The sequence below is a fragment of the Rhinolophus sinicus genome, chromosome 2 (genome assembly GCF_057876585.1).
Source record: "Rhinolophus sinicus isolate RSI-liver-muscle chromosome 2, RSI-T2T, whole genome shotgun sequence".
In the NCBI taxonomy this organism is placed as follows: domain Eukaryota; kingdom Metazoa; phylum Chordata; class Mammalia; order Chiroptera; family Rhinolophidae; genus Rhinolophus; species Rhinolophus sinicus.
The window spans coordinates 138,344,407-138,370,613 of NC_142502.1; the positions used below are offsets into that span (position 1 = coordinate 138,344,407).

At 36.6% G+C, this 26,207-nt stretch overlaps 1 protein-coding gene, 1 non-coding gene and 1 pseudogene across 4 annotated transcripts in view; 2 read left to right on the plus strand and 1 right to left on the minus strand.

Moving 5' to 3' along the window:
* EXOC6B (exocyst complex component 6B) overlaps positions 1 to 26,207 on the plus strand; it is a 629,322-nt gene that overhangs the window by 51,065 nt on the left and 552,050 nt on the right. The gene's annotated exons all lie outside the window — the stretch shown is intronic.
* LOC141571931 (U6 spliceosomal RNA) lies at positions 10,452 to 10,555 on the plus strand. Its single transcript, XR_016020528.1, has one exon. It is a non-coding gene; the product is annotated as a U6 spliceosomal RNA (small nuclear RNA).
* Positions 11,729 to 14,340, minus strand: LOC109435182 (large ribosomal subunit protein uL6-like; annotated as a pseudogene).

Here is a 26,207-nt window from a genome sequence, read left to right on the forward strand (position 1 = left end):
CTTGGAAAAAATCCTGGAAGTACACACTGTTCCCCAATAAAGTCCTTTCCCTTCCCCAATAAAATCTTAAAAAAAAAAAATTACAATCCTATAACACAACTGCTGTTGTTTTGATGCATTTCCTTTTAGATCTTTACCTCATATATTTTGTTGTTACAAAGCTGTACTCTCAGTGTACAGAACAATTTCTATCCTTTTTTTTTTTTTTAAAGTTGAAGTTGTTTGTTTGTAAAGCTGGCTCTTACAGAAAACAGATTGGGGGGATATTTTCAAAAGGTGCTTTGCTCAATATCGTTTGGTAATTAAATATGGGGACCTGGCTTCTCCACTTACTACTCTCTGCCTTTGGCCACAAGGCTTGGTTTTCCATCTTCCACCCTTCCCTGTTACCTAAATTGTACAGCAATCAGTTAATCAGAATCCTTGGTTTATGATACTTTCTCGTTATTAGTCCATTGCATGGACCTCTTTAATCAGTTAATTAATTATTTTTATAAGCAACTTACCACCCGAGTAGGAAAAATTTTCTCATCTATAAAATGGGATAGATACCACCTATGGTGCAGGTATAGTATTTAAAAAACAAAGGTGGTAAAGCATTCTTTTAGGTAGTGGTTACTCAGTTAATGAGAGTCCTCTTTTGCCTTTTACCCTTGAGTTTGTGGATTTAGATACTTCTGTTTTTGGAGTTATGTTGGTTTAGTGGTTCTTGGCTTTTTTTTTTGCCTACTTTTACATGTCTGCACTCACATAATATCCATCAATAATCAGACCTTGGGAGTGCTTATTTTGGGTTAGAGTGGAGAACAGAGGAGGAGATAAGAAACAAATTTATGAAGATCCTCAGGTGATTCTGATTTCCTTCCTCCTTGGTAATCATTGAGGGGAAAGAAATGATCTATCATTGCTGATTGCTCATTTTTCAGTTGTAGTTCCCTTTTAAAAATAACGTTTTTATATTTTAATTATAAATGTAATATAATGACTTTTAAAAAGACTGAAGAAAAAATAGATTGAAGAAACAGACAACAAAAACTTAATTCTACCACCCTGTCACAACTCATAGATTTGTATATTTCTTTTTAACTTTTTCTGTATGTATTTTATTACATTAGGTATTAGAAGAGTATTATCATGTTGTGTTTTGCTTTTTCAGTTAATGTGTTATATACAGTTTTATACTTTGTTACATATTGTATAACTATATCATTTTAGCGGGCATCACTCAAGAATGAATGAAGGAATTCATTCATTCAACAAATACCTACTGAGCAACTTCTATGTGCTAGATACTTTTCCAGGCTCTGGGATACAGCAGGGAACAAAATAAACAAATTCTACCCTTATGCAACTTGTATTCTAGTGGCTTACTCACAGAATAAACAAACAGATGAATAAAGTAATGCTATTTAGTCACTGGGATATTGTTTTTGATAAGGGTGTTAGAAAAAGTTGTGGCAAAAGTTTGAAGAGAGTGAAGAAGCAAGCGAAATGGCTGGCTTTCTGAGGGAAGCCTCTTCTAGACAGAGGGCACAGTAAATGTCCAGTCCCTCAGTAGACACATAATGGTGGGAGGCGATGGTGCGAGAGTAGTCAGGGTCCAGATCATGTGGGCTAGAAAGAGACCGATTTTATTCCAAGTGTTACGGGAAGGTACAGGACAGTTTTGAGCAGGAAAGTGACGTGCTCTAAGTTATGTTAAACAAGGAACATTACGGCTACTGTGTGGAGACAGAATAAGAAACAGGGAAATCAGCCAAGGGGTAGTTGCAGTAATAAAAGGCAAGAAGATGGTTGTGGCAATAAATAAGGTGCTGGGGAGAAGATGATGAGAAGTAGTTGGATTTAGGTATTTTGAAAGAAAAGCCAAAACGATGGATTATTTATGAGGGTTAAAGAAAGAAGGGAATCGAGGATGATTCCAAGTCTCTTGGCCTAAGTATTAACTGGGTGAATGGTGGTGCCACTTATTGGTACAGGAAGTAAAGGGGACGAAACTTCGTTTTTCTTCATGGCACTTACTACTGCCTGACATACGTCATTTTTGATTGTCTTCATCACTAGAATGTGTATTCCAGGAGGGGAGGGGTGTTCTGTCTTTTGTTTGCTGCTGTATTTGGGGGACCTATTATAATAGAGTGCCTGGCATACACAGTTGGTGTTCAATAAATATTTGTTGAATGAATAGAAGAATAAAATAGTTGTATTATGAACTGTTACTTATCTGGGGGTTAATTAACTGCTTTGCAGATTAACTATCTTAAAAAATATGACTAGGCTTTTGAGAAAAAATAAAACTGAAAATCTTGAAAACTTCAACATATCAGAAGTGTTTATTTTTTGGAATTACATATAATTTTGTAGTTCCTCTTTCTCTTCATCAGCCCAAATCTATGGCCCCTAAGGCCTATCATTCTTTTGTATTTTGTGCAGTGTTGTCAAAAGTTTGCAAATTTAAGTATGATAACTCTAGTGATTAAAATGCTATAATGTAAGTGCATGTTGTGTAAGTAAGGCTTGGAATGTGATAAAAAGTTAAAATTGGAAAAAGGAGGTGGGTAGTGTTGAATGTATCATTGCTATATGAACTAGGAAAATGGATTTTTTTGTGTGTTTGATAAAGAGGAGTTAGGTTTTATTTTAATAACCTTATTGAGTTGTCAAGCAAATTGGAAAATATGAAAAACTGTGAGAAAGCTCTCGTAGCTGATAAGACAATGCTGGTGAGGTCCAATCAGCAGTGGGCTCTGTCTGATTTTATTGAGATAAATAAACAAAAGTTTTCTTTGAAGCTATTGGAAGGTTATTCTGATGTGTTATCTGATTAATTAGATTCAAACCACAGAAAAATTAGTAGTCTCAGAGAGAAATTAAATGAGAGTGTCACATTTGGCAGTTATTCTTGTGTTGAATTTCAAGAGTTTGAAATCATCAGGTCAAATATACAGAGGGTGCAAAAAAATGTATACACATTTTAAGAATAAGAAAGGAAAAAACTGTATTAAAACTGTATCAAAATATACTGATAAGAAAAGATGAATACAGGTCATGGGTACACATTTTTTGGCACCCCAGTATAATATAATTCTTGTGAAACTGATCTAAAATCTTATGTACTATAGTTTTGAAAGTAAAAAATTAATAGGTAAATTGTCTTGATTTGTCTGGGTTTGAAATATTTTATTTAATAAAATGGAAAGAAAAGGATGTGAACCATAGATCTAATATTTTTTCTTCCATTCCCTCTACTTCCCCATTTTATTAGTTGGTTGTTTATTCTTCCATTGCAGTTTTTATGCAAATATAAACATACATGATTTTATTTTCTCCTCATTTTTACAAAATTAGTAGTTCTGCTACTAATATATAGTTCTGCAGTTTAGTTTTTTATTCATCAGTATATTTTGGAGATCTGCCCATATTAGTATGCAGAGATTGTACTTATTCTTTTTTTTTCAACAGCTGCAGAGTATTCCATGATGTGAATATACCATGGTTTATTCACCCATTCCCCTATTTCTGCATAGTTGGGTTATTTCTAGTCTTTTGCTGGACAGAATAATGCAGCAATGAATAACAGTGAATATTTGTCATTTCTTATTGTACATTTCATACTGTATCTGCAGGATAGACTCCCAGAAGTGGGATTGCTGAGTCAATGATGAATGTATCTGTAATTTGGTAGGTATTACTACTCTCTGTGGAGGTTGTGCCATTTTGCTCTCCCTTGAGCAGTCCATGAAATTGCTCATTTCTTTACAGCTGTTTCAACAGAATATGTATTAGACTTTTGAGTTTTTGCCAATATGATAAATGATAAATGGGATTTCAATGTAGCTTTCATTTGTGCTATTATTATGAGTATAGCTGAACATCTCTTTCTATGTGTAAAGGCCTTTTGTGTGTGTGTGTGTGTGTGTGTGTGTGTACTGTTTGTGTGTTCTTTGCTGATTTTTCTATAAGATTGGTATTTTTCTTTTTGATTTGGGAGGGAGCACCAGTACAGAACCTTTGATAGTTAGGCTTTGCTTAAATACATCATGGGGATATACAAACTGAAATGAGTTGTGATTACTAAAACAAAGAAACCATTATTTTTAAGGAATGAAAATTTCAAACCTTCCTTTTAATTATTTTAGTCATAAAGAGACATGAATAAACAGAGACATTTAAAAAGAATTAAAAAAAATCTTATTCCAGGAGGCTGTGATAATTTGAAATCAGAAGTTTTTTTGGGGGGAAATGCAGTGATATTGTTAGATAAGTCTGTTTCATATACAAATAAAATTCTTAGCAAATCAGAGAATGTCAACATTTAAATAATTTTTTACTTTAAAATATTATGTCATGTATTCTTATGTTTACGTCATTTCCAGCACTAACACAATTAGAATATGCATTAGTTGCAAACAATTGATAAAGACAATTATTTAGTACGGTTTTGGAAGCAATTTAGAGTTTTAGATGACATTTATGATATAGTTTTAGTTTAGCATATGATATTCAGAGGGTGCCAAAAAAAGTATATATATTTTAAGAAAGGAAAAAAACTGTATTAAAATTGTTGTATAATGAATGATGCTAGCATTCATTTGATTAACATCTTTTGAGCAAACGTCATACTACACATTGCTATGTAATTCAATTCAACTTCGAAAAGTAAGACATAGATAACATGTCTTAAAATGTGTAAACATTTTTTGTCTTCCCCGGTACATGATTATTAATTAGGTCATTGACGAAAATAAAGATATTTTGGTTCTTTATACCATTGAAGTTGATAGTTTGTAGTGTTTGCTATTAATGTAATAATTGGTTTAATCATGTACCAAAATCAAGCTTCCAGCTGAAAGCAACTTGAAGAAATAAAATTAGTGTGTGACTTACCTATGAAATATGTGAATCTGGTTTGAGAAGCTGAGCAGTGATGACATTTTAAATTTGCTTGGGGAGAAAAAGCAAACATAATGAAGGGGAGGAGTTAGTAAAAATTGAGTAACACACAGACCTGAGCTTAAACACTTGGGACCTAAGGTGACTAATAGGTCATTTTTTAGAGATGTTTGCTATTGTTGTGGGAAAGAAGAGTAAAGCCATTTCTGCAATGTATAATATAATATTAGTAGTAGATTAATACTATAATAATAGTAGTATCTGTTGGAGTGTTTAGAAAACAAGGAAGACAGTTGCTCAAAGACTAACTAATGTTGAATGGACTGTGTTCTAATAGTGGAATTAAGGAGCATTCCGCTGAGAAATAGACAATAATGGAATATTATTTTAATATTTTGCCTATTTAAAAAAAGCAATTTGCGATGTATATCTGTAAATTATATGTATATTGTATTTTACATTTCTAGATGTCTACAGAATGGTAAATGTTTTCCTTTAAGTTGCCTGTAACTTAACATTCGTATTTTACACCACATTTTGACTATTTTTTTGAGAAGAGATTATTTTTGTCTTAACTCTGTCTTTGGGTTATTCTCAATCTTCTTTCCCTCTTATTCTGGTCAATTGACAATTGACTGTCTTTCTCACTCTTATTCTCTAATTTTCCCCTTGCCTTGTTCTAGATAGGAATTAGAGAGTTTCCAAAAATATACATGATTTAAAAAAATATACATAATAGATACAGCACAGGTGGTGAGGAACTTGGGGCGAAGGGAAAACATGAAATATGAAATCAAGAGTGAGAGCAGTTAATAGAGTCATATTTGTAAAGAGCATATATTTTAGAACATTTAATATGTTCCAGAAGAATAACTTTTTGATACACGGAAAGGTATTGAGTCAAAGTGTAACCTCTTAGTGGGGAAGCCCTAACTTACTGAATTCCAAAAGGCAAAGACATAGAGGAAACCTAAGTGCATGAAAAAATTCGTATTTGAAGGCCTTATACAATTTTTAAAGGTAGGACATCAGTTTAGCTCTATGCTTTCTAGCAACTAGTACAAAAAAAAGAGATGTTCAGTTGAGTTATGGTGTTGTAAAATGAAAAAGTAGTTACTTTGGAGAAGCGCAGCTATTCTTGGTTCTGAGAAAGACCAGAGAACTGTTTCGCCCATATGTCCTCACAAAGAAGGCCCTGCATAGTGTAACTTTAATATCCACATAGTAAATGCAGCAATATGTGACAGGCTGTTTCCTGTATTGTCCTTTAGTGAAAGCATATGGCATAACCAAGGCACAATTTAGTAAAAGCAGTTCTGCCGGGAGCCAAAGGAATGCAGTTCTCTACCGGTCTTCGCTTAATCAAGGCATGGATTTGATAATATCTCCAGTGGAAGTTGGAAGTGCGTTATCCCTCCCTCCCTTTTTTGGATTATTGATCACTTTCAAAATTGTATGAACTCTATAGACACCTTCCATATGCATTGTACTGCAACGCGTATGTGTCCAGCCGCCATGATTTCTAACCTGAAAACATGTGTACATTGCAGGTATGTTAGTTATTTCTTCATAAGTACTACTTTTAGTAGTCAAGTTTTTTTATGCTCTATATTTATTTGAAGAAATAATATACATATGCTTGATACATAAACAATATCAGGGAACTGGTTACAGTGTTTATTTCTGGGGTGAAAAAACAGCGATGGAGTGAGACCCCCCCCATTTGAACGTTTCCTATGTGTATGTATGATGTATACTACATAAATACATAATTTTAAGAGAGAAGAGTCAGATTTCCTATCTATTGTCTTGAACAGATTTTCACATCTTATATTTAGTGTGAAAGGCAAGCTGTAGAAGAAATAAGATACAGTCATGTGCTGCTTAGCGATGGGGGTCCGTTCTGAGAAATATGCCGTTAGACAACACCATCGAGTGTGCTTACACAAACCTGGATGGTATAGCCCACTACACATCCATGGCTCTGTGGTACAGCAGATTGCTCGTAGGCTGCAAAGCTGTACAGTGTGTTGCTGTAATGCATACTTCAGGCAGTTGTAACACACTAGTAAGTATTTGAGTAATATCACATTAGGATAGTTACCACGGCACAAGTGACAGGAATTTTTCAGCTCCATTATAATCTAATGGGACCACTGTGGTATATGATGTCTTTCCTTGATTTATACATCCTTATGCTGTGCATGGCTGTATCCAATCCTATTTTTTATTTAAAGACTTTATTGGGGAAGGGAACAGGACTTTATTGGGGAACAGTGAGTATTTCTCCAGGATTTTTTCCAAATTGTTGTCCTTTCAGTCTTAGTTGTGGAGGGCACAGCTCAGTTCCAGGTCCAGATGCCATTGCTAGTTGCAGGGGCACAGCCCACCATCCCTTGTGGGAGTCGAACTGGCAACCTTGTGGTTGAGAGGACGCGTTCCAACCAACTGAGCCATCCGGGAGCTCAGTGGCAGCTCAGCTCAAGGTGCCGGGTTCAATCTTAGTTGCAGGGGGCGCTGCCCACCATCCCTTGCGGATCTCGAGGAGTTGAACCGGCAACCTTGTGGTTGAGAGACCACTGGCCCATGTGGGACTCGAACCGGCAACCTTGTGGTTGAGAGACCACTGGCCCATGTGGGACTCGGACTGGCAACCTTGTGGTTCAGAGCCCGCGCTCCAAACAACTGAGCCATCTGGGAGCTCAACAGCAGCTCAGCTCAAGGTGCCGTGTTCAATCTTAGTTGCAGGGTGCGCTGCCCACCATCCCTTGCGGGACTCCAGGAATCGAACTGGCAACCTTGTGGGTGAGAGCCCACTGGCCCATGTGGGACTCGGACCGGCAGCGTTCAGAGTTAGGAGCATGGAGCTCCAACCGCCTGAGCCACTGGGCCGGCCCTGCAATCCTATTTTTAAAAGAAATTACTAAGACTGAAAAGTAAATCTTACCTAGGATATTGTTTTGTAGGGGATTGGATTAAGCCAAAGGAGAAAGGTGGAGGACATGGAAAAGGGAGGAAGGTTTAACACTGAGGTCCCAACTGCTAGTGAGGCCCCACTCCGATCCCTGCCCGCCAAGCCCTGCGCCCGCCCTAATCCTTGCCCATTTGACCTAAGCCTCGCCCTTAGCCCAGTATATTTGGCATAGACCCCGCTCCCAACCCCACTCTCCAGGTACATAAGATCTAACTCTAGAGCCTAACCCTTAGGGAAGGAAGCTAGAATTTCTCCTCCGAGGTTGGTCATAGGAGTCATGCTTTGGGCCACTGCCTGAAGCTTCTCTGACCGCGTGAACTCGAGCCCTGGCCACTTGTGCTCCTGGCGTCCCGTAGACCAGAAGTGGAAGTGCTAGCAGTCAAGGTTTTTGATAAGTAATGTGTATGAGTGAATTCAAGGTTACATTTTTCTGCCTTTTTCCCCCCTGAATGTATCACTTGCTCGTGTAATTAGTTAAGTGCAGAGCTATATATGCTTTAAAAGTAAACCACCCGTGAGTAGGGTTACCATCTTTTTATGAAAGTCGAAGAACCTGAATAAACCAGAAGTGCAGTGAGGGAGAGTACCCAAAGATTGCACCAAGATTCTTACCTAGTAGTAATTTTGGGTGTGTTCTAGCAATTAAACAAATGCCATTAAAACCACAATAACTTCATTAGGAACAATCATAAATTTGATATTAAAAAAAAACACCAACCCACCTTGGTTATTTAAAATATTGCCCACAGGGGCGGTTGGTTAGCTCAGTTGGTTAGAGCACAATGCTCCTAACACCAGGGTTGCGGGTTTGATCCCCTCATGGGTCACTGTGAGCTGCGCCCTCCACAACTGGATTGAAACGACTTGACTAGGAGCTGATGGGTCCTGGAAAAACACACTTAAAATAAATAAGTTTAAAAAATGTATTGCCAACAAATGAACCATAGATCTTTTTTTTTTTTTTTTTTTTGCCTTAAGCTATATAATTTAGAATATAGTGGCTGGAAAAGGTATGTCTTATTAAGGGGTTATTTACTTGGAATATCTGGAAGCTACCCTGTTGTAGCTTATTAAGGGGTTATTTACTTGGAATATCTGGAAGCTACCCTGTTGTAGATTTATAATAAAAAATTGAGATATGTAACTCTCAAGAGCACAGTGATTAATAAAAGAAGTTTAAGTATGTAATACATGTTTGCATAACTGTAAAGTAGAAGTTTAAAACATACTTTACCCAGTGAAACATATAAGTGAGCAAGAACTATCACAGTTTAACCAACTAGATTACCTTAATGTGATTTGTGGTGACGCATACTCGTATGGATTGGAACTGTTTGCTATTCGGTCTTGATGTTATCACATTAACATGTACATTGCATTGTAGTGAATTTACCTTCAGTTACTACTGTGGTTTGATAATCAGATTGATCATTAGATAAAAGCAAAAGCAAAACAATGACAATAACAACCATTTTTTGTTTTCCCTTTTAGAGCAATTCTATTATTGTTTTGAGTTTAGATACTCACGGTGTTTTGAATGCTAGATAAATGTTCTATTGTATGTTAGATAAATGATGAAGGCCTTTTGCCAAAAATGATGATTTTGATGAAAATATAAGCTCTGTTGCTGTATTTGTTTAGATTAAAATGCTGTGAGGTAACACAGGCTTTCAGTTTTAATCCTGTTTTTATATACCTGGAACGTGACAAGCTCTGTGACGAAAGTATATGGTTTGACCCGACGATATTGTATACTGGAGCACCGACAGCTTGTTGCATGTCTAAGCCAAGTGTCTTTGCTCCTTCATTGTCAATAGCTCTTATTTTTGAAATTTTCTTCTTTATGTTTCTCTCTTTTGCAAATTGTGCCTTTGTTTCTTTCCTCATATTTGTGCTTGCTTTTTGTATTTCCCTTCTACTTCCTGTAACTTAGAACTTTAAAATACCCATTATCCGGTGAAACATCTAAGCAAGCAAGAATCATCACAGTGCAACTAACTTCCATTTGCTGGGGAAGCTCTGGTGCCAATCAACAATACAATTCTAAAGGTATTGATATGAAATGTGATCTTATCAAGCACTATCAATGAATAAACTGGTTGAGAGGACACACTCCAACCAACTGGAGCAGACATTGAGCTTGACTGACGATATGTTATGAAACATTTTTGGTATAGAGTTTTATTTTGGGAAATACACGTTTGTGTAGTACATTAAAAAAAGGAAAGAAATAGGGAGCTAGCCAAGCAGTTTGTTTTTAATGAGGTTTGCTTGACTTTTATACAGAAGAGGTGTACAATCGAGATCTTGGCATTGAACTAGCAAAAGTAAGAGGAAAGTGAAATTAGATATTGGATATACTATAATGGCCTTGTCATTATAGATTATAATTGCATTTCCATTAAAAAGTATTACATTTAATCTTACTTAAAGAGGAAACTGAAATGAAACATGGAATTACTGAATTTCAGGTAAATGTTTTTTCATCACAAATGATGCTCAGTTTTTAAAGATCGCTTAAACTTAAAAAGGTAAAAAGTGATTTTCTATATTTGTAATTAAAAAGAAAAACAACCTCACATTTTTGCTTGCTTTGGCAGCACATATACTAAAATTGGAACGATACAGAGCTTAGCATGGCCCCTACGCAAGGATGACACACACATTTGTGAAGCGTTCCATGTTTTTCTGAGGTTTTATACTCCATATTTTGGGGCATTTTGTATTGTGGCTGCTTACCAATATTATTAAAATCTTAAAAACAAAACAAACCCCTCGCATTCAATTTTAGGCAGTATTGATTTCCCACCGTTGGAAAAAAAGGAAAATTAGTGCTTTTTCTGTTCTCAAAACAGTGTTGAACTTTCTCCAGTCTTTTTCTCCCCTTCCCTTGTTTTATACTGCCAATTCTCACCCCATTCTTTTTTCTTTGCAAATTAGTTTACTGAAGAAAATTTAAAACATACAGAAATCAAGAAAATAATATAATAAATCTCTGTGTATCTTCCCAGAGCCTTAACAGTTAAACACCCAGTAAGTCTTGTTTCATCTAATTCTTTCACTACCTACTCCATCCCCCCATGCCGACCTTGGCTGATTTTGAAATAAATGCTAGACATCGTATCATTTCATTCTGAAACACTGGAGCATCACCTGTATTACTTTGGGGAAATTCAGCATTGATTTACAAATATTTGCTTTATTACATAGGCTCGCAGGAACTTATTTATTCAGTAAATCAAGGACTCCCTGTAGTTGGTCTGAAATTAATTAATTCTTTTTGGTAATAGACAGCCAGGTGAGTTTTCTAAGGTCATCCCTAAAACCATATAATCAGCATATAAGATACAGCTTTTCTTTTTATTCTCTGTGGGGGCAGTGGTGAGGAGGGACAGAGGAGAAGAAACGTGTACATTCAGCTCAACTCAGAGTTATTGGAGCCTAAACAACAAATCCTTGTTTGTCTCACTGACATTTCACAAGACTTTACCTACAGTTCCCATGTCCTGTGCCACATTTAAGGAATAGACCCTAAGTATCAGGAAGGGATATTTTTGTTTGAGCTCATAAAATTTGTACTCAGTCCTAAGCTGAGTAAACATCAATAATCATGCAGTCATACAATTGATATTCTTTCTTATTATTTCTGATGATCAATATTAGAATAGCTGTGCCTCAAGTTTGCCAGCTCCTTGTATAATGTTGACTGGAGAAGCCCAAGATTGCATTTATTGAGGATGTTGGCCTATAATTGTAATGGATTACTTAATAAGGTACAACATTTTTTATTGAGGACAAACAAAATGTTTTCCTGTTGTTTTTGTTTTTTTAATACATGACTTTTATTGCATCTTTAAAATATCACAAATAAGACTGACGAAACACTTGACACCTTGGCGATTCTGTAGCTGGACAGCTTAGATCTTCTTCATCAGCCTGCTGAACTGTTCCTTTTTCAGAAACATGATGCCATCCAAAAATTTTCTGATATCCTTGTTTTTAACTGTTGTGGCTTGTTGAATCAAAGCAGCTGAATTTGATCCAAGTTCAGTATCATTTCCTTCAAGAATTAAGTCATCTTTCTGGGCTTGAGCTACTGAACAAGCAACACCCGACCTCATCCGAATCTTTTTTTATTTTATTTTATTAAATTTATTGGGGTGACAATTGTTAGTAAAATTACATAGATTTCAGGTGTACAATTCTGTATTACATCATCTATAAATCCCATTGTGCGTTCATCACCCAGAGTCAGTTCTCCTTCCGTCACCATATATTTTATCCCCCTTACCCTCATCTCCCACCCCCCACCCCCCACTCCCCTTACCCTCTGGTAACCACTAAACTATTGTCTTTGGAGAAATGTCTCTTCAGGTCCTCTGCCCATTTTTCAATTGGGTTGTTTGTTTTTTTGTTGTTCAGTTGCATGAGTTCCTTGTATATTTTGGATATTAGCCCCTTATCGGAGTAACTGTTTGCAAAAATCTTCTCCCATTCAGTTGGTGGCCTCTTTATTTTGTTGATGGTTTCTTTTGCTGTGCAGAAGCTTTTAAGTTTCATATAGTCCCATTCGTTTATTTTAGCTTGTACTTCCATTGCCTGTGGAGTCAAATTCATAAAATGCTCTTTGAACCCAAGGTCCATAAGTTTAGTACCTATGTTTTCTTCTATGCAGTTTATTGTGTCAGGTCTTATGCTTAAGTCTTTGATCCGTTTTGAATTAACTTTGGTACATGGTGACAGATAGCAGTCCAGTTACATTCTTTTGCACGTGGCTTTCCAATTCTCCCAGCACCATTTATTGAAGAGGCTGTCTTTGCTCCATTGTATGTTTTTAGCTTCTTTGTCAAAAATTATCTGTCCATACTTATGTGGTTTTATTTCTGGGTTCTCAATTCTATTCCATTGGTCTATGTGTCTATTTTTCTGCCAATACAATGCTGTTTTGATTATTGTAGCCCTGTAGTACAAGCTAAAGTCAGGGAATGTGATACCTCCAGTATTGTTCTTTTTTCTTAAGATTGCTTTGGCTATTCGGGGTCTTTTGTGGTTCCAAACAAATCTGATGATTTTTTGTTCTATTTCTTTAAAATATGCCATTGGGATTTTGATGGGGATCACATTGAATCTGTATATTGCTTTGGGTAATGTGGCCATTTTAACTATGTTGATTCTTCCAATCCATGATCACGGAATGTCTTTCCATTTCTTTGTGTCTTCTTCAATTTCTTTCAAAAAGGTCTTATAGTTTTCAGCAAATAGGTCTTTCACATCCTTGGTTAAGTTTATTCCTAGGTATTTTATTCTTTTTGTTGCAATTGCAAAAGGAATTGTTTTTGACCTCATCCGAATCTTGCAGATGTATTTTTCACCCAAGAACTTTCGGATTTCAATAAAAGAAGCATTCTCCTGAATAATGACATCGATGGGGAAGTGAGAATACAATCTCTGACAATTAAGTTCACGAACTTGTTGCAACGATGTTGCTAACCTTTTTTGATATCAGAGGGATTATTCATTATGAATTTTTACCAACTGTACAAACAGTTAACCAAGTTTACTGTTTGGAAGTGTTGAAAAGGCTGTGTGAAAAAGTTAGACAAAAATGACCTGAACTTTTTGCCAACAATTTGTGGCTCTTGCATCACGACAATGCACCAGCTCACACGGCACTCTCTGTGAGGGAGTTTTTAGCCAGTAAACAAGTAACTGTATTGGAACACCCTCCCTACTCACCTGATCTGGCCCCCAATGACTTCTTTTGTTTACCCAAAGATAAAGGAAATATTGAAAGGAAAACATTTTGATGACATTCAGGACATCAAGGGTAATACAATGACAGCTCTGATGGCTGTTCCAGAAAAAGAGTTCCAAAATTGCTTTGAAGGATGGACTGGGCGCTGGCATCGGAACATAGCTTCCCAAGCGGAGTACTTCGAAGTTGACCGTAGTGATATTCAGCAATGAAGCATGTGGTACTTTTTCTAGGAAGAGTCTGCGAACTTAATTGTCCTACCCCATACACAGACCGCATCTTGTAACGGAAGCCGAAGGTAACACCCTTGATCCTGTTCTGTGCGTGACTACAGAGAGTGTGGAGAAGAGCCAGCTCCTTCCTATTTCCCCACCATTTGTTGACCCGAAGCCTCTTCTTTCAAGGAGACTGAGTTCTACATGGATGTGATTGCAGCCCCTCTGCAGGGTGCCTCTGGGGCCCTTCCCAATAACTGGTCCCTGCAGAGTGACGTCCACATTTTCTGGGATGTCCACAGTCTGATTGCTGAGAATGGTCTTCATCCTTGCCGTAGATGCAGCAAAGAGCGCAAAATGTTTTCCTTTAAAATGACAACTCAGGCTTTACTCTCTGGTCAGAAAAGACCATTCACGTGGAGTAGGTAAATTGGCAGAGTGATTCTTGACTAATTCTGGAGGAAGCAAATCTTTCTAAGGGCTTTATTTAGTTTGAAATTTTAAATCAGTTGTACCTTATGGGGGTCTGTGACCAGTACTTTGAAAGTGGCCTCTTTTCAATTTGCAGAGTTCTGGCAGTTTATAAAGCTGGGAAAACAGCCTCCCAAAGGTATACTGGATTTAAACTGTCATTGTCTCAATGTTCAGATTTGGACAGCATGACCCAGAATTTGTCCCTGTTAACCTGACTTATTAAAAAAGTCAGAAGTTTATAATAAATTAATTCTAAAAAAAAAAAAAAATTCAGGTGTCCTTTTTGCTGTTTTATTCCCTACGTCACACAGAAACTTGGTCAGGAGTTTTATTTTTTGCTACCTTGCAGTCTTTGACAAATGAAGAGAACAAGTCTCATGTCTCTTAGAATCACTTTTAAATTACAACGGTTTGATGGTTAGTGAATCAGAGAAATTTCTCAGCATACTTGAGGAAGAGATGTAATGGTTTCATTTCATTAAAGCAAGTTACTTGAAAATTCCCTTGATCCGCCTTGTTTTATTCAGTTTGCTGGTCTGCGAAGGCCAATTATGCATGGGAATGGCCTCTGCAATAGCTTTCGTGAGAGTTAAATGGAGGAAAAACGATCATCTGTTTGGTCCAGAAGTGAAGAAGGGCTGCAAACCAGGTTGCTGGATACTTGAGCAGATTTATTTCTGGTGCTACCATTTTACACTGTTAGGTTCTGTTCTATTAAACAAAAATTTTAAAGACTATTTCATGCAAGTCCGTATGTGTCACTAAAGTAATTTGCTAGTAATCAGACCTCTCGTTTGTCCGTGGCTGTAGGGTGGGCTGCATCAGACCCTTATCTATCATAGTGTTCTTGTTCTCTGAGAGGTAACAGACAGAATAGGCAACCAGACCTATGAAAAACAAGTAAATAAAATGCAATTGACTCAGAAGTAAATGAAGAGAATGCGTCTGCAGCAAATTTTTCTAATTAGTTTTGCTTTCCTCTATACTAGAATCCATGGTCAAAGCAGCACCATCCTGTCTGATGGAAAGCCAAGGGTCAGAGCCAACCTGCTGTTCTTTATCTGCTTGAAGCCCGGACCCCAGCTTTATCATTAGTTACTTGGAAAGATGAGGTTATAGGTTGTGTACGCAGCTGGGAGGCTGCTGTCAGCCTAACTTCTGTGAACTTTATAGTTAGATATCTTAAAGATTTCTAGTTCACAGGAGTTTCAGGAATGGTCTGTACGCATATTAGATTAATTCCTAAGTGTGGTTGCTTGTACAGTTGTGCCCGTTACACAGTACATAGCTGGGCTATTTATAGTGTAGCTGATGTAGATTTGTGTATTCATTAGGACAGTTTTCCAGCAGATGACAGACACGTATCTTGAAGAGAGGAAAGATACCATATGGGTGGGTGTGGACCCTATTTTTAAGTATTAAAGTGTTTCTTACAAAACTGTACATAAGAACTCTTTTACGTTGTATTTATAGATGCAATAATTTTAAGTCCACTGTTCATGTATTTACCCTCTCTTTCCTGTATTTATTATTTCTCCTACATTTTCCCTATTTTAATACTGACAGCATTAATTTTTCTTTTCCTGAAGAAATGAGCTCTTAAGTGAGTTTGCTAGGCGGGTGTTTTGGACTTTTTTCTTTGGTGGGTTTAGTTTGTTCACAGTTTAGCAACTCTGAGGCCTTAATATGGATGTTCTTGCAACGCTGAGATGACTTAATGCTTGGATCCTGTTAATCGCTCCATTGTATGTTGAATAAATCTCACATCTTTGCCAGAGATTTGGGTACTACTCAGCTGTCATTCTTTCAGTATGTGGTCAGCTGGGATTCCAAGTTCATTTGTTATTGCTCAGAGTTTCCGGAAGGTTGCCCTGGGTAGCATTAGGCTTTTGACAGTATTCACCATCTAGAGCTGTTATTCCTAAGGTTGGGTCTGGAAGTTTTGTTATGTGTTGTTTTAGCATCAAGATTAGTCACAGTTCTGGTGGGGTTGCGGCTTTATTTCTGGTAGTTTGAATATTTTTGAGTTTTTTTCCCCCCAAAGTTTATCAGATGGGCATATCACCTACATTTGTTTGAATTTATGTGGCACTAACATTACGAAGAGGAACTGAACTTGGCCTTTCAGGTCATCAGATTTTGAGTTCATCTTAAATAGTGGTTCTCAGACGGGAGCGTGGGTCAGAATCACCAGGATGATTTGTTAATACAGATTGTGGGCTCCCCCCCCCCGCCCAGAGTTTCTTATTCAGTAGATTTGGAGTGGGACCTGAGAGTTTGCATTTCTAACTAGTTTTAGGCAATCCTGATTCTGCTGGTTCGGATCGCACTTTGAGAATCATCGCTCTAAGATAAAATTATCTTATTCTTCCCTAAATTTATAGTATTTAACAATCTGGCATGAAAGGAAGTAGGTTTAGGTCTTTGAGAAAACAATCAGAATCTAAGCATTCTTTTTTTTCCAAGATGGAAAGGGATTTTTTTCTTTCTGATTTTGAAAATAATGTATATACAGTAAAAGTTAAACCATAAAGAAAAGCTTAAAGATAAAAATTGCTTAAAATCCCATTATTAATACAATAAACTAATTTTGGTAAGCTTCATTCAGATGTTTTTCTATGCATTTATATAAATTTATAATCTAAAATGTTTCCATTTATAGCTGATATTTTGTAACCTACTTCTTAAATTAAACAATATATAGTAGACACACATATATCAAATTAGTGTTCCATTATATAGATTGCACAATTTGTTTAATGATAGTGATAAACATTTAGATTGTTTCCAATTTTCTAGCAGCTATACAAGTTATTATACTATGTTTTTGAACATATGTTTAATCATTTTATTATGAATTACAAGAAATGGTATTCCTAGGTCAGAGGAGATGTACATTTAAATTTTGATACAAATTGCCAAATTGCCCTCCAGAAAGGTAGTATGAATTAACACTTCCACTGAGAGTGTCTGAGCATTGTCTGTAAACTGAAATGCTTTCAAGATAGCAACTTCCTTTACTCCAGTCTTATGGTAGAAAATGTTTTCTCTAGAGACGGACTTGACTCTCCTTGGAGCAAATAAAAATTCTACTAGTTCTGGGGTCAGTAGAGAGCCCTTAGCTCTACCTCTTTAAATTTCATCAGAGATTATTTAATCTTGGTGAGCCTCAAAGCACTGTCCCAGACAGGAACTTCTCAGGTGACAACTGCATTATTTGTTCTTCATTCAAGTTTCGTTGAAAGTTTCTGAAAAGGGCCTCTACTGCAGGGTAGACAGTCAACATAGTGCTTTAGGAGTCATCTGGTAATCAGTTAAGTAACTAAAAATATCCTGAAATTTTAAGGTGTAAAAGGAAACCTTTAAAATAAAAGTCAAACCATCTTCTCAGTGATTTTTTTTTTCTTTCTTGTTTATTTTTTGACCGTGTATTCCTATCAGTAGACAATGAGCACACTCACTCTCTTTAAGTGTATTTATTATAAATTATAAGCAAGTACTAAAAATGTATATATTATAAAACATACGTAGAAAACTAAAAGTTTAAAAGGATGAGGTTAAGATATTGATAGTAGATATGCTCATGTTTTCTTTCTGCCTCAATAGAAACTGTTGTTCTCTGTAGGGTTTATTTCTCGAGCATTATTCTCTGCAGAGAACAAGGGGCTTCTTGATTTGAGGCATATATCAGAACTGAACTTTTCTACCTGTTACAGTCCTACCAAGCCCAAATACCTATTTTGATAATGTGTTCCTGAATCCTATAATGCACTTTATGTTTCTTTAGTCATTTCTGAACAATTGGTTACTGGTAATCACCACAGTGGAGAATGAGAAGGAAGAGGGTATTAGTTGTTCCTTTAGGTAGATGGAGAAATTCTATTATTTAATTCTATTATTAAATTCTATTTATCTATCATTGATAGGGTGTATATTACTTTGATTTTAGGTCCATTCAGAACCATAGAGTTTATAAAAGGTGTTTCAGAGAAATCATCTTGTCTCATTCTTTTTAGTACGTAAATTTTAGTGTAGAATAGTAGTTAAGAGCCCAACCCCAGAGTCTGAAGTTAAACTACTTGGATTCAGTTTATGGCACTGTTACCAATTCACTGTGTGATCTTGGGGGAGTTACTGTATCTTCCTGTGCCTTACTTTCCTCCTCTGAAAACAGGGGCTAATAAGAGCATCTATCTTATGAGGCTGTTGTGAGAGATGATGTCTATCTTATGCTTTTACTAAATGTTGGCTGTTGTTACTAGAATTCATTCATTATTACTAAATTAACTTCAAAGCAGTATAAAAAGGAAAACTTAAATTAAACCAAAAAATTAAAAAATTCAAAAATTCTCGGGCAGGCCCAGTGGCTCAGGCGGTTGGAGCTCCATGCTCCTGACTCCCAAGGCTGCCGGTTCGATTCCCACATGGGCCAGCGGGCTCTCAACCACAAGGTTGCCAGATCAATTCCTCGAGTCCCTCAGGGGATGGTGGGCAGCGCCCCCTGCAACTAAGATTGAACACGGCACCTTGAGCTGAGCTGCCTCCCGAATGGCTCAGTTGGTTGGAGTGCGGGCTCTCAACCACAAGGTTGCCAGTTCGATTCCTTGACTCCTGCAAGGGATGGTGGGCTGTGCCCCCTGCAACTAGAAAACGGCAACTGGACCTGGAGCTGAGCTGCGCCCTCCACAACTAAGACTGAAAGGACAACAACTTGACTTGGAAAAAAGGCCTGGAAGTACACACTGTTCCCCAATAGTCCTATTCCCCTTCCCCCATAAAAAAATAAAATAAAATAAAAAAATAAAAAAGAATTCATCTAAAAAAAAAATTCTCTTATAAATCTACCAGCAGATATTTTGATATTTTATGACAGGCAGAATGGTGTATCGTTCTGGCGTCCTACTGTCTGGGTTTGAAACCTGGCTCTGTTACTTAGTGTCTGTCACCTTGGTCAGATCAACTTGTGTGGGTCTCTGGTTACTACTCCTCATTTAAATGAGTGATGATAATAGTGCCTATCATAAAATTGTTGTTAAAATTAAATGAGTTGTTGCATGTATGGAGTTTAGAAGAATGCTTGAGTATAATGAGTGATCGATAAAAATTCTGTATGTTTTATTCTTTACAGATACTCAAATGCATTTATACATTTTAATTTTTAAAATCAGATTCTTATCTTATTTGTTTTTATTTGGTTATATTTATAATTTTAATATACTTATAATTTTAACATCTATATAGTATCCTATTATTTTGAGGTACTATGAACCCTAAACAATAATTATCTCACTTCTGTGTTAGAAATAAGGTGTATTGTTTTACTTGTTTCATTTCTTCAAAAAGAAAGGGTTAGTCTTTTTGTAAACATTTCAAAAATATAGCTTCTTTCAGACAAAGACAAATACCATATGATTTTATTTATATATGGAATCTAAAGAACAAAGTAAATGAACAAACGAAACAAACAAACTCAGATACAGAAAACATTTTGAGGGTTGTCAGAGGGGGTGGGGAATTGGAGGGATGGGGGATGGGTGAAACGGGAAGGGATTAAGAAGTACAAAATGGGAGTTACAAAACAGTCATGGGGATGTAAAGTACAGCATAAGGAATATAGTCAATAATATTGTAATACCTATGTATGGTGTCAGATGAGTACTAGATTTATCGGGGTGATCACCTCATAAGTTATATAAATGTCTAATTGCTATGTTGTATACCTGAAACTAATACCATATTGAAAAATAAAAAAAAAATTTAAAAATACAGCTTCTTTTACATAACATTTTGACCTTAAAATAACCATTTTAAACTTTAACTTAGTACATATTTCAAATGATATTGAACTTTAGGTCAAATGACCATGTAAAGTAATACTTGGAAATAAAATCATCATTATTTCATATTACTGTTAACTTTGTCTTGTTACCTAGTTGCATAGGCTTTTATGTTACTGGGCTGTTAGTAAACTTTGTAACTACTGTATAGGTGTGTGATACAGACCATCATCTATATGTTTTCATGAATAGCATGGTATTGATTTGGCCTGGGTTCCTTATCTTTTGTAGCTCAGCCTTTAAAACTTAAAACAAAAATACATATTATATGAAATATTTAGTTACTTCTGACTGAAATGTTGGAATTTATTATGGTTTATGGGAACCCATGACAAATCTGTGAAAATGGCAAGTGAGAATATATACTGCTTTTTTTCTTGAGTGTTAGAACCTGCTTTGGTGTCTCATAAATGTGTGGTATTTAGCAGTTTCACTCTCTAGTGATTTTGATTAGTGATTAAAATATCTAGCACGTTGCTATTTTCAGTCAATGTGTTATAGATATGAGTTTAACTTTTTAAAAAAAATGTCTTCAATTTTTACATACTTTTTTCAATTTAAATTTGGGTAAGGTGAATATGAATTTGTGATAAACAAAGCTTAAGAATTGTAAACATCAGATCATTATTTTTCTTTGCCCTACAGAGTTACACAAAAAGGATTTTCAACTTTTATGTTGTCTTTTCTGACAGGTAAATTTTTGGGATGGAGATGGCTAAATTTACTGTCTGTATAGGTTTTCTCTTTCATTTTTTTGGTTTATAAACATTTCTGAAATATCTACGAATGTCAATTACTGTATTAGTCCCAAAGGATATAAAGATAAAATTAGAAGAACATGGTTTATTGGGAATTTCTTTGGCAGTACACTCAGATTCTTAGATTGTAAAATCATGTTTGAGTAATATTTTCATAATTTCATGTACTTTTCAAGGAAAATAACTTCACAAAATATTAGAAATATGGGAAGTGAAATTAATTGTATCACCCTTTTTTGTGAATGGTTAGTTTTTATCTGTTGGGAGAAGGGGTAGGGATGAAACAAAATTCTCCACATGCTGATCATTGAAGCTGGATGATAGGTATATGGTAGGAGATTCAGTTGATATAGAACTTGAATCAAATGAAATATTGTTTCAGCAGATTTTTTTTAAAATTTATTTTTTAAATTTATTGGGGTGACAATTGTTAGTAAAATTACATAGATTTCAGGTGTACAATTCTGTATTACATCATCTATAAATCCCATTGTGTGTTCACCACCCAGAGTCAGTTCTCCTTCCATCACCATATATTTGATCCCCCTTACCCTCTTCTCCCACCCCCCACCAGATTTTTTAAAAAATTAATTAATTAATTTTTTATTTTTTGGCTTAACTTTTTAAATTTTGTTTATTGGAGTGACAATTGTTAGTAAAATTACATAGATTTCAGGTGCACAATTCTGTATTACATCATCTATAAATCCTATTCTGTGTTCACCACCCAGAGTCAGTTCTCCTTCCATCGCCATATATTTGATCCCCCTTACCCTCATCTCCCACCCCCCACCCCCCTTACCCTCTGGTAACCACTAAACTATTGTCTGTATCTATGAGTTTTAGTTTCTCCTTTGTCTTGTTCTTTTGTTGTTTTTGGTTTATATACCACATATCAGTGAAATCACATGGTTCTCTGCTTTTTCTGTCTGACTTGTTTTGCTCAGCATTACTCTCTCATGATCCATCCATGTTGTCACAAATGTTCCTATATCATCTTTTCTTACCGCCGAATAGTATTCAATTGTGTGTATATACCACAACTTCTTTATCCATTCATCTATCGAAGGACATTTTGGTTGTTTCCATGTCTTGGCCACCATAAACAAAGCTGAAATGAACATTGGAGCACACGTGTCTTTATGTATAAATGTTTTCAGATTTTTTTGGGTAGATACCCAGGAGAGGGATTGCGGGGTCTTATGGTAATTCTATTTGTAATTTTTTGAGGAACCTCCACACTGCCTTCCATAGCGGCTGCACCAGTCTGCATTCCCACCAACAGTGTATGAGGCTTCCTTTTTCTCCACAGCCTCTCCAATACTTGTTACTATTTGTCTTGTTGATGATAGCCATTCTGACTGGGGGTGAGGTGATATCTCATTGTGGTTTTGATTTGCATTTCTCTGATGATTAGTGATGTTGAGCATTTTTTCATATGCCTATTTGCCATTTGTATGTCCTCTGCCCATTTTTCAATTGGGTTGTTCATTTTGTTGTTGAGTTTCATGAGTTCCTTGTATATTTTGGATATTAGCCCCTTATCGGAGGCACTGTTTGCAAAAATCTTCTTCCATTAAGTTGGTTGCCTCTTTATTTTGTCGATGGTTTCTTTTGCTGTGCAGAAGCTTTTAAGTTTCATATAGTCCTATTCGTTTATTTTAGCTTTTACTTCCATTGCTTTTGGAGTCAAAGTCATAAAATGCTCTTTGAACCCAAGGTCCATAAGTTTAGTACCTATGTTTTCTTCTATGCAGTTTATTGTGTCAGGTCTTATGCTTAAGTCTTTGATCCATTTTGAATTAATTTTGGTACATGGTGACAAATAGCAGTCCAGTTTCATTCTTTTGCACGTGGCTTTCCACTTCTCCCAGCACCATTTATTGAAGAGGCTGTCTTTTCTCCATTGTATGTTTTTTGCTTCTTTGTCAAAAATTATCTGTCCATATTTATGTGGTTTTATTTCTGGGTTCTCAATTCTATTCCATTGGTCTATGTGTCTGTTTTTCTGCCAATACCATGCTGTTTTGATTATTGTAGCCCTGTAGTACAAGCCAAAGTCAGGGAGTGTGATACCTCCAGTATTGTTCTTTTTTCTTAAGATTGCTTTGGCTCTTTGGGGTCTTTTGTGGTTCCAAACAAATCTGATGATTTTTTGTTCTATTTCTTTAAAAAATGCCTTTGGGATTTTGATGGGGATTGCATTAAATCTGTATATTGGAAAATTTCATACATGCACAAAAGTAGAGAGACTAGTATAATAAATTCCTTCCCTGTACTTACCGTCTATTTAGCTAAGAAAGGAAGGATGAAGGGATCTGGCTCAATTTTGCGGACTGTAGAAATGTTCAGGGAGGCAGTGTACGCTATCACCCTGATGGCCTTATCCATAGATAGAAGGTGAGATTATAGTTCTAAGAGCACTTTCCAGAGACGTTTTTAAACTTAATAAAGGCAGAGTGGACTGTAGCATCCTTGAAGCTCATTTCAGTTTCTGCATTTCACATACGAGAGTAAATTGAGGCCCAGCGAGGTCAAGTAAATTGCTTGAGATTGCAAAGTTTAGTTAGTTGGAGAATTCGGACTTCAGCTAGAGTCTGTAACCCAAATTTGGTGCCTTTTCTGTTTAACTTTGGCTGTTGGAAAAGTATATTGTTTTGCCTATACTTTGTATGGCTTTGAGTATATGAGAATTTTTCCTAGTGATGCTGTGTTGCAGTTATTTCTTCAATGAGTCCCCAAATTGGTATTTTTTTACTTAGTCTTTTTCCTCTCATCCATCTTCAATTTAGTCCCTACTCTTAAAAAAAAATCCAAATTGTAGACCATTTTAGCCTTACCCTGCTTTTGTGTTCTTCTATATAGAGACCTTCTCCTAGCTTTTCATTAGCTTTTTACCCACACTGAAGTAAAAAATAATGGGAAGTTCTTTATGTTTAGCTAGACTGTCTTCTGAGCAGATCCGAGAAAAAACGGAATATTTTTGTCAGGACCAGTCAGAGGTGTAGCAAGAAACTGAGACATATTTTGTAAACAGCTCTTCCCTTGTTCCTCCGCTGAGGAAAAGACCAGCTAATGTTGCGTGCTTAGTACAGGAAAGGAAGAAGAACCAAAGAAAATGATGGCGTGGTCAGTGGTGCCATTGACCTCAGGCATGACGATGCCAGTTTTGGGATTTCCGGGGCAGCTATTCCTTTGACTTTCACGTCACTCCTCCCGTTCCTTGTATCTGAAGTTCCCTCTCTCAACTTAATTTATCTTCGGTACCTTCCCTGCCGAGAAGTGCTGTAGCCTGAGGTAATATTTGTACAGCATTAGTTAGGCTCTTTTAGGAAGTTTACTTTGTAATATAACCTTAGGCCATCTTGCTAAATTACCTTCTCTTTAGGGCGCTCTCCTCCTGTGGTCTAAGTGAAATCGCCTCTGGCTGCAGGCTGAGCTCATTGTCTCTTGTGGCATAGAGACCAGTGGGGATGCCTGGGAGAGTTCTCCACATCTTCACTGTATAGAGTGGCATATGGCCTGTGCCAGGTAGAGAGCCTATGTGTACAGGTAATACCAAGATTTATTGGATAGAAGATTTATTATTTTTTGAATTAGGACTCTTAGCAGGTGCTGGGGGTGGCAAGGTTGGGGAATACAGAGACATCCATGAACGTGAGGGTGAAGAGAGAGATTCATTTGTAAAGCAAATAATTATTTAGTGCCAAGTATTGTTCAGGATGGAAAGATGAACAAAATGGGGCCCCTGTTCTTGAAGAGCTCAGTAGTATATACTAGTTTTCTAGTGGGGAAGTGGAGTTATGCATATATACATCTAATTATGGTATAATATGATAAGTGTGTGCATTTATAAGGGGGAAGATAAAATAGTAATTCTTTGAAGAAGAGGTACTTTTTGAGCTGAACCTGAGATAGTGAATTCAAAATTATTTTTAAGTAAGGAAGTATATTAATTTCCTATGGCTGCTGTAACCAATCAACTAGCTTAAAACAACACAGATTTGTTAATCTTGTAGTTCTATAACTCACAAGTCTAACATGGTCTCACTGAGCTAAAATCAAGGTGTCAGCAGAGCTGGCTTCTTTTCTGGAGCCTCTGGGGGGAATCAGCTTCCTTACTTTTCCCAGCTTTTGGGGCCGTCTGCATTCCTTGGCTTGTGGCCCCGTTTCTCCAATTTACAGCCAGCAACAGAGAATGTCTCTGACCCTGCTTCCATCCTCACATCTCTTTCTGAGTCTCTTCCTCTTTCTCCCTCTTCCACTTTTCAAAAGCTTTGTGATTACCTTGGGTCTACCCAGATAACCCAGGCCAGTCACCCTGTCTCACAGCTGATTAGCAACTTTAATTTCACGTGCAACCTTAATTTCCTTTTGCCACAAAACCTAATATATTCACAGGTTCCAGAGATTAGGACATGGGCATGTTTGGGGGGCATTATTCTGCCTACCACAGGTAAGAATAGTTTTTATGTCATTACCCTGTTTAAAAACTTGGTTAATTTATTGCTTACAAAAGAGATTCTTATTTTTTTGGAGGGAAACCGGAATCCAAATATGATGAAACGTATGATTCCTTTCACCAAAATAATAACACAGAAATTTTGTAATAGTTGTGGGAGGGCCTCTTAGAGGTCTAGGCTTTAAGGCCTTTGCCTTGACCTAACCTCTAGCTCTCCTCCGCCCCCCACCCTGTCTCCCAGCCCCAGTAATCTGTTTTTCTAGCCCAGGGCTTCTCAGAAACATCTGTGAAACGGTATAAAATTATGTGTCTAGGATTTCTCCCCTTTCCAGCCAGGGTTGAGAACCACGAGGTAGCCGCACTGGACTAACTGTTATTCCTAGAGAATTTCATCTTTCTCCCTTCCTCTCTTTACCTGCACTGGATAAATTCCTAGTATTTTTTTTTCAAGGTCCAGGTGAGATGGCATCTCTTCTGTGATGTTTTCCTGACTCCATACCTATTAGAACTTCTCTGTTATTTCTTTTCTACTTACATTTCATACTTTTTGTATTTCTGTTACAGCAATCAGCTCATTATGTTTGGTTGTTGACATTTGTTTCCTGAACAGGTCAGGAATTCCTTGTTTCTCACAGCCCTGCTATAGTAAAGGAGTCACAGGAGGTACTCGGTGTTTATTTTGATCATTTATCAAATAACAGTCATTGAGCTTATTCATCTGCTTATGCTTAGGTCACAATCTGTCAGCACCTTCTCTAGCGAGTGAACAAAGGAAATAGAAATTTATCAAGTTGTAGGAATTGATTAAAGTATTTTTGACTATTAGTGGGCTTTATATG